The sequence below is a fragment of the Trifolium pratense genome, linkage group LG2 (assembly GCF_020283565.1).
Source record: "Trifolium pratense cultivar HEN17-A07 linkage group LG2, ARS_RC_1.1, whole genome shotgun sequence".
Taxonomy (NCBI): domain Eukaryota; kingdom Viridiplantae; phylum Streptophyta; class Magnoliopsida; order Fabales; family Fabaceae; genus Trifolium; species Trifolium pratense.
In genome coordinates, this window is record NC_060060.1 from 49,139,964 (window position 1) to 49,148,197 (window position 8,234).

General features: G+C 32.7%; 1 long non-coding RNA gene across 5 annotated transcripts; it reads left to right on the top strand.

Annotated features, from left to right (window-relative positions):
• The first annotated feature begins 75 nt into the window (after window positions 1–75).
• On the top strand, window positions 76–3,817 carry LOC123911475. Of its 5 annotated transcripts, XR_006810538.1 has the most exons (5): window positions 76–116; window positions 270–535; window positions 687–753; window positions 3,194–3,258; window positions 3,363–3,657. It is a non-coding gene; the product is annotated as an uncharacterized LOC123911475 (long non-coding RNA). The 5 variants fall into 5 exon arrangements; XR_006810537.1 differs by lacking the exon at window positions 76–116 and having other exon boundaries at window positions 230–535; XR_006810540.1 differs by lacking the exons at window positions 76–116; window positions 3,194–3,258; window positions 3,363–3,657 and adding an exon at window positions 3,802–3,817 and having other exon boundaries at window positions 234–535.
• The last annotated feature ends 4,417 nt before the right edge of the window (window positions 3,818–8,234 follow it).

The window sequence follows — 8,234 nt, forward strand, 5'->3', positions numbered from 1 at the left end:
AAATTGAATAGTTTCTTGGCAAAATATATTATTCAACCTTTTAAGGGCGGATGCTAGCGTGGGTGTGAGTAACATATCTCTCACTGGTGAGAGAGTATTTTTACTGGCTATCAAAGGTTGTTCCTGTTTTTTTTTTTTTTTTTTTTTTAAGTAATTATTAATTATTAATTGAGAATTGAGAATATAATATTTTAATTATTATTATTAACAAAAACAAATACTTTCTCACCTAACAATTCCTTCCATCTTCTTCCTTCCCCCCACCGCAGGATCCACCGCATTGCTCCTTCCTCCGGTCCATAACCATTGAACTAAGTAAAATTAACATATTTAAGATCTAACAAGTTGGTGTGGACGAGGACATTGAATTGGCTAAACAAGTTGACAAACCATTCTTTACCTCAAATTTTCAAATCCTTCCATTGTAGCAAATCAACATTCATACTTTCATTGTAGCAAATCAAACGAGCAAAGACAACTGGTTTGGATCGATCGAGAAGCAGAGCAAAGTGAAGACAACGGAAGGTTCTTTGAGGTAAGTTTATCCGGCTTAATTATTTCCCTTAAATCCTTCATTTTTTGTCGACTATTCACGCTAGAATCCGCCTCAAATTCATAAAGATTTTCATAGATATGTTTATGAAATAGGGATGGTTAAACATTTGCTATGTCTGTTAAATATGTAGGCTTTGAGTCATGGAGGGTAGACCAAACAGTCAAAATCCATTGTTCGTGAACGTAGCTTCAGGGGAAGTAAGTGAATGTTGCTATTATGTTTTAATTTTTTAAATTTTGATAGTATTTTAAATAGTAACATTCAATCAAAATTTTAAAATTTTCTTGTCATATAACTACATATTATTTGGAGAATTGTTTATATAAAAAATTTGGATTTTATTTTTGTTAACGACTAAATTGTCCGGTAAAAAATTTGTGAGGATCAAAATGAGTCTTCACTCTAAAATTTATATGCAATGACCCTTTAAAACTTACATTGTTGGAATTCTCAAATACAATTTTATGCACAATCTGGTTTACTCAATTTTGCCCACCAAGTGTTTGCTGAAATGTGTGAGCAATGTGTTCTCTCTTGGACGGCTCATGCTAGGGTGAGAGAGCCTATCATATCTCTCACCAGTGGCAACTCTTAATGGCCGTTAGATTTAGAGGTCTATATATTTTAGTGTAAGTTTTTATACCATATTTTTCCCTTTCTTCTCCATGCTCTTGTTAACCTGGATTTTATTTTACTTCGTATTTTTTCCATTTCCTGATTATTGTTCATGATTTCTTTTTATTCTTTGTATTTTTTTGATTTGTTATGACTCTACTTTTTCGTCAATTTCAACCTTTTCCATAACTTCTATTGATTCCTCTGAAGTGGTGATTGACCATTCTTGAAATTTCCAAGGTGATGGAACATAGATTTAAGACTTGAAACAACATTGATTATCATGAATTCTTAGAAACTTCAGCTTCAAAAGCCTTCAATTCAATTAAAAAACTTTAAAATAAATTTTTTAAAAATTGATCTTGAGAGGATGTAGAAAGTGTTAGAATTTGAATGAAGAAAAAAAAGTGATAGTGAGATTAATAGAGAAATGAAGGAAAGAACATTAGGGGAAGCATCTGAATTCTGAAACATTGTATTAGGTGTATTAGGAAAGAACATTAATGAACATTGAGAAAAATGTCAAGGTAAAGGTAGAGAGAGAAGAGAGGGACATTGATACAGTGTGGCGTATGTATCATGCATTTTCACCAACGAATGGTCCAGATTCAATCTTTTGGTAGTTCACCCGTGAGCTATATGAGAGGCTCCCTCACCCTAGCCTCCGCCCTCTTGGACTAGCTTAATTCTAGGCTCTGTGGCTAGAGTTAATGGCTGGAATGGGAAGCAGGTTCAGTCAGACCTTACAAGCCTTGCAACTTTCACAGAATGGTATGAGACACCACTACCTAAACCACCACACCAGTTGCTGCAGCATCGAACCCTCTGCTACCACCTGAACCACCTAATAATGCAGCTGTTTAGAACAACTTAATGTCGCCACCGCCAAAACCACCGGATCACAATTTTCAATTGAAACACGGGGAGTTCCAAGGGACACGGGCATCTTCCGTTCCTACACCACCCCCCGAGCCTCCCGATGGAGATCACATATTGATGGTTTCGCAGGGAATTGTTACACTTATTATGTGGTTTCAAACATTGGAGTGGTTGATACACAAAATGAAAATTTGAACACATACCTTCATTTTTTCTTTCTTAAATTATTGAAGCTTGAATCTTTATAACATAAATTATAGTAAGATTAAATCTTTAATTTCAATTCTTACTTGTCAAGATTGAACTATCATTGTTTGAAAAAATAAAAAATTCAAGGAAGTATAGTGATTTTTTCTTTCTTAAATTATTGAAGCTTGAATCTTTATCACACAAATTATAGTAAGATTAAATCTTTAATTTCAATGAACTATCATGTTGTTCCCCTTCTTCATTGTTTGAAAAATATAAAAAATTTCAGGAAGTAGTGTGTTCTTTGTTGGATCTTTGTTGGAGATGGTGATGTTCTTGACTTTTGAGTTTTGAATGGTGTTCTTATTGAAAATATATTTAAAGATTTAGTAAGTTTATTCTTGCTTGCTGCTGTCAAATATTGTTGTGATGTGGTGAAGGTGCCAATGAGTGTGTTGTGATGGATTTTGTGAGTGTGATAGAGACGGTGGAGAGAGAAACAATTGTGAAAGTAGAGAATATGTGATATAGTGTGAGTGGTGTAGAATATTATGGTATGACATAATTGAATCTATGGTTAAAACAAAGTCACCCATGGTGGGAGACCTACTTCACTCTCCCACGCTAGACTGAGCCTTGTTAGCTGCCATGTCACTTGTCGTGCCCATGATAGCTCTTTCGAGGCACGTCTTCAGTACCTATGCTGTACATTTTGTCTAACCTTTGACTACCCTTGTGTACCTTACAGTATAGAAGCACTAAAACTTAAAATTCTGAAGCTCATTCCGCTTCCAGTGCCTTCGAGTAATAATGTATGTAGCTGATTAGTTTTGTGTGGGTCGAAAGCTATTTTTTAATTCTTACTGTAAGTTGACACGTATTTTTTAATTCTTTTTCAGTATGTCTAGTTAGTTATTCATTCAATATTTGACAAATGGGAATAATTTTTTGTAGGTAATGGGAAGACAGAATTGAAAGTGTATGGGGTGCTTCATATGATGGTTTTGAATATGATATTAGTAAGTTTGACGCCCTTAACTTTTAGTACATTACATTAAACTTTTTTTTGTGCAATGTTTTTGTCGTGTTGTAGCTTATATTACTGCGTTTGATTTTATTTCAGGTGTTGGACATGTTTTCATGCAATTTATTTGCCTCAATCTGACTTAGTTAATGTGTTGTAAAATTTACGTTGTTGACTTTGGTTTCATTTTGTGTTACTTCATGATCGTTAGTGAACTAAAGTATTAATGGTTATCTATGTTGTGTAAGGTACTATGTTTTGTAACAAACCTCGTTAGTGAACTAAAGTATTAATGGTTATCTATGTTGTGTAAGGTACTATGTTTTGTAACAAACCAAGCTTGTTGCTTGTGGTTATTTGGTGAATTTATTTATCTATTTTGAAACTGTGATTAGCCTATTGATTGTTGTTATTCACTGAGGTTGTATTTATTTATATAAATGATTAAGTTAATGGAATGACTTACAGCATTATGATAAATGATCTTTGTGTGATTAGAAAGTTTAATAAAGCCTTCGTATTTTGGCAAGAAATGCAGGAAAAAGGGTTAAAACTTAAAACCCAATACTTACACCTATACCACAATGATTGTGGGACTTTCAAGGGCCGGAAATGTTATGGAAGCACGAGGCCTATCTTGGCGCCCCGAACGGAAAAAATAATATTCATTTTCAGGTTCAAGTTCAACACAAATCTATTTCTTTGTTACCATGTTTCTCTTATGTTGGAAATGGTGTACAAGCAGCATTTCATGGTAGCAAGTTATTTGTGTAAAAGCAGAAAATAAAATAGCAAATTCTGCCGAGTTATTTTTGAATAAGAAGAATTTGATATATTTACGCTGAGATAGAATTTCATGGTTCAGGTTCAACACAAATCCATTTTTTTGTTACCATTGTTACAATAGAAGATATAATGATCGTTCTTTGTCTTTAAAAAAAAAGTTAAGTAAGGAGGGTGTATTCAATTAGGATTTTAATGGATTTTAAAAGACTTTTTTATGATGACAAAATCTTGTGGTATTCAATTAGGATTTTAAAAGACTTTAAAAAAGTCTTGTGGTATTCAATTAGGATTTTAAAAGACTTTAAAAAAGTCTAGTGGTATTCAATCAAGACTCTTTACAAGTTACAAAAAGTCTTGTGGTATTCAAAAGTATTCTAATTTCGATGGATTGTTTAAAAAATAGGATTTTAATGGATTTTGATGGACTTTTTAGTGAATTTTGAGCTACAAAAAGTCTTTCCTCATATCATGAGATTTTGATGGATTCTCATTTTTTTTAATTTCTTTCACCTTTCCTCATGTTTCCATTTCATGTTTCCTGATTATCTCATCTTTTTTATAATCGCTTATATTTTCTCCCTACCTCTCTATCACGTTTCCTCTTCATGGTTGTCCTGCTACCATAGATAGTGTCACAATTCATTATAGGATATAGACATTGAAAATATATACAACAACATGTTTCAACAACAGCAACAGAACCTTGTTCGTCATTTTTTTTTTTTAATTGTTTTTTTGTTTATTCATTGATTTTTTTTTGTAGAATTTTATTCATTCATTTTTTTATTATATTAATGATTGTTGATTTTTTTAAGGAAGGATTAATTTTCATTGATTGATTTATTATTATTTTAGAAAGAATTTATATCGAATTTATTGACTCATTTAAATCTTAAAAGTCTATAAAGTACTTCAAAATCTCAAAAGTTTGTGTCATAAAGTTTCTTAACCCTTACAATTACAATAATAAAGGTGCATCAAGTTTTGAAATTAATACAGTTTCTTTATATATATTTTGATTTTAAAAACTTAGAGTGTGTTTGGATGAGGGATTCTAGAAATTCAAGGGATTTTAAATACTAAGCAATTCAATTGATTCAATTGAATTCCCTTGATTTTCAAATTCCAGTGTTTGGATAAAGTGTTGAAATTCCATCAATTGTAAAATTCTTTGTTTGGGTAATGTAATTGAATTTCCTTCATTTAATTTTATTTATTTTAATAAAATCGATCCTAAACCCAAAAATTGGCCGAAAAACCGAAAAATCGGTCAAAAACCATAAATCGGCTGAAAACCTAAAATCGACTATAAATCCTAAAATCGGCCGAAAAACCTAAAATCGGCCGAAAACCATAAAATCGGCCGATAATCCGAAAAAATTGAGTTTTTTGGGTTTAGGGACGATTTTAGATTCTTCGGCCGATTTTTTGGATGTTGGCCGATTTTGGGTTTTCGGTCGATTTTTGGTTTTTTCGGCCGATTTTTTGGGTTTTCGGCCGATTTTAGGATTTATAGTCGATTTTAGTTTTTTTTGCCGATTTTTCGGGTTTCCGGCCGATTTTAGGGTTTATAGTCGATTTTTTGGATTTTGGCTGATTTTAGGTTTTCAGCCGATTTTTTGGGTTTTCGGTCGATTTTTGGTTTTTCGGCCGATTTTTTGGGTTTTCGGCCGATTTTAGGGTTTATAGTCGATTTTTTAATTTTGGCCGATTTTAGGTTTTTTTTGCCGATTTTTCGGGTTTCCGGCCGATTTTAGGGTTTATAGTCAATTTTTTCAATTTTGGCCGATTTTAGGTTTTTGGCCGATTTTTTTGGTTTTCGGTCGATTTTTGGTTTTTCGGCCTATTTTTTGGATTTTCAGCCGATTTTAGGGTTTATTGACGATTTTTTAAGTTTTGTAATTTTTTAAATTTTTTAAATTTTTAAATTTTATAAAAGAAAAGATAAATAAAAAAAAAAACCTACTAATACACTGTAGCAACAATTTCCCTGTAACTCATCCACACCATTCATTGTATTTCCAACACATCTAGTGGTGGAAAATTAGTCTTCACCAGTGGGAGACATCATCCACTTACCCACACTAGAATCCCCCCCTTTTAAGTAGCATGTTTACGGAAATGGATTAGATGCATTTATTTATTTATTTATTTTTCCCCAATTGTGCAATCACTTGTTTTTAGTTGTTCGATTAATATTGGACAGTTTAAAAAATACATATATTATTTTCATGAGATATGATCGGTCTCCACCACATGTGTCAAACTTAAGTTTGACATAATATCTTGTCCGTTGGTTTCAATTAATTGAATTATTCACTAAAACAACTCATGTGATCATTGTTAGATAATAAATTAATTAGTTATTTTTCTAGTCACTAAGTTACTTGACCAAAACAAAGTAATGAGTTATTTTATTGGGTCTATTAGTTTATAGTCTATTAGGTTTATATATATGTTCTCTAACAACCTTTTGTAATTTTAAGCTATTGATATTCTATGAAACCTAGGGGTTCCCATGAATATCTCGACATTCCTGTTTCATTTGGATCAAATCTTGCCATTTTATTGTTTTGAATCTAATATATCATTGTTGGGTATGATGGGTCCGAGGATCATCACATCTGGTCTGTTGGGTCATGAGGAGGTCTAGAGATCATTACATCAGGCCTTGAACAACTACACAAGTGAGTTGGACACCACACTTTTACCTAGAATCTTAAGACGTTAAGTTTATGGGTTCTCTCACTTATAAACTATTCAACATCCAATTGTCTATCTGATGTGAGACTCAACTCACACTTAAAATACCAGCAATACTTGTTTCTATTTATGATATACTCCTATATATATATAGCTGTCAAAATGGGCTAGCCCAAATGGGCCGGCCCGCCAAGCCCGATTTTTTCCCGGGCTTGGACCTTGAAAATCCTAGCCCGAATTGTTTTCGGGCTTTTTAGCCCGGACCGATAATGTCCGATAAAAATATGGGCTAGCCCGAATGGACCACAGGCGGCCCGCAAGCCAGAATAAATTATAATAAAAAAATTAAAATTAAAAATAAATATAAATAATTTGTTTTGGATGATTTAAACTTAGTTTGTACTATAAGAGTTTCTTTTGCCGCCCTACGAGTTTCTCAAATATCATCCGCTATTTAAGTAGTGGACAATGTTTTTTCCTTAAATTTCTCATTTTTACTACTTAAGTCACGGATGAGTAAAAATAGGGCAGCCGAGAAACTCATAGGTAGCGGATGAGTAAAAATAGTACCTGCGAGAAACTCGTACGTAACGGATGAGTAAAAAAAGGGCGCACGAGAAACTCGTAGGTAGAAGATGAATAAAAATAGGGCGCATGAGATACTTGTAGATAGCGGATAAGTAAATATACGGTGCGCGAGAATTATTTTAAATATATACGTATAATATAAGTAGCAGATGATTAATTAAAAATAGGGCGCGTGAGAATTATTGATCCTATTTATAATGTTGAGTTTGAACACTAAAAATAAAATAAAAAAAAAACCGGGCCGGCCCGAAAGCCCGATAACCCGTACCGGGCCGGGCTCAGGCACTAATTTTGGTAGCCCGTTTTTTTATCCGGGCTTTTTCGCCCGTCCCGAGGCCCAAAATGTGTCGGGCCGCCCGTTTTGACAACTCTCTCTCTCTCTCTCTCTCTATATATATATATAGATCAAATGACACCAACTAGTTTGACACCAAATGTTACACCTCTCAATAATGTTTTTACCGATATAAATTTTATAAAATTCACCGTTGGATTGAAAGTTTATATCATATAGATCATTTGTGTAAAATTTCAGACAAATCCAAAATCATTTGATAAGCTATTGCGACACATAAAGATTAATGTCATATAAAAAATGACGCGAACCGTTAATTTTGATGTATCTCAATAACATATCAGATGATTTTGGATCTGTCTGAAGTTTTACATAAATGATCTATATTATATAAACTTTCAATCTCTCGTCAAAGGAAAAAAACATGTAAACTTAAATTGAATAGTTTCTTGGCAAAATATATTATTCAACCTTTTAAGTTGGATGTTTATTACGGAAATTGATTAGATGCATTTTTTTTCCCAATTGTGCAATCACTTGTTTTTAGCCGTTCGATTAATATTGGACAGTTTAAAAAATACATATATTATTTTCATAAG